The sequence below is a fragment of the Gracilinanus agilis genome, chromosome 5 (assembly GCF_016433145.1).
Source record: "Gracilinanus agilis isolate LMUSP501 chromosome 5, AgileGrace, whole genome shotgun sequence".
Taxonomy (NCBI): Eukaryota; Metazoa; Chordata; class Mammalia; order Didelphimorphia; family Didelphidae; genus Gracilinanus; species Gracilinanus agilis.
In genome coordinates, this window is record NC_058134.1 from 29,015,673 (window position 1) to 29,016,251 (window position 579).

The window sequence follows — 579 nt, forward strand, 5'->3', positions numbered from 1 at the left end:
AGAGAGAGAGAGAGAGAGAGAGAGAGAGAGAGAGAGAGAGCGAGCGCATATTTATTAAGGGCTGACTATATGCCAAGTACTCTGAGGTTACAACTACATTCAAGTAAGATGGTCCCTAACCTCAAGGTTCTTCTAATGGAAGAAGATAATGTGTAAAGGGAAAGTAGAGATGAAGGAGAAAGGGTAGGAGAAGAAAGAGGAGCCTATAAGTCATGAGTAAGGAGAAGCATAGCTGAGGTCCTACCTAAAATGGTGGTCCCAAGGAAGGAGTCACCAATGAGGAGATGAAGAAGGCCCCAGAATGGAGGTTCCTGAACGTTGCATTGCAACAAGTGAGGAGGAGCCAGGAGAAAGTCCAGGCAATGAGTGGGGTGCATATGGCTGGGTTATCTTTTGCTCAGATTGTAGCTTGGGAATGGCTCAAGATGCTAAGAGGTGACCTGGCCTTCCTGCAGAGCTGAAGAATAATTCTGCCTATCCGGACCTTCACTCATAAACAACAGCATGCCGGTCCCAAGAATTTTACAGTTGTCACAGTCACTGAATTAATCTGAAATAATAAATGTACAAACTTTCTTA